This window comes from Theobroma umbraticum, unplaced genomic scaffold (genome assembly GCF_002168275.2).
Source record: "Theobroma umbraticum cultivar Fairchild unplaced genomic scaffold, ASM216827v3 scaffold_95.0, whole genome shotgun sequence".
NCBI classification, from domain to species: Eukaryota; Viridiplantae; Streptophyta; class Magnoliopsida; order Malvales; family Malvaceae; genus Theobroma; species Theobroma umbraticum.
This window is the reverse complement of record NW_018397257.1, coordinates 1475558-1475857: the sequence shown is the minus strand read 5'-3', so window position 1 is coordinate 1475857 and position 300 is coordinate 1475558.

Sequence of the window (300 nt, the reverse complement as noted above, 5' to 3'; positions counted from 1 at the left end):
AGGCTCCAAATAACCTAATTTCTGAAATCTCGTTAACTTCCCTTATTTTTTGGAAAGTCGCGTAGCGTTGTGGCACTACTTCTCCAGCGCTGCAGCACTGAGCTCTCTGGAAATTTGTATGTGCGCTTCCTTACATCAACGCTGCGGCCTTGTTCTCCTAGCGCTGTGGTAGTCTATCAACTTCAAACGTGAGTTTCGCCCTGATATGTTAAGAACTGAGAAAAGTAGTAAATATAAAAATTTTATCTGTCTCTTAACTTTCCAATGGATTAAGAATCACATCAATTGGACTTCTCGATT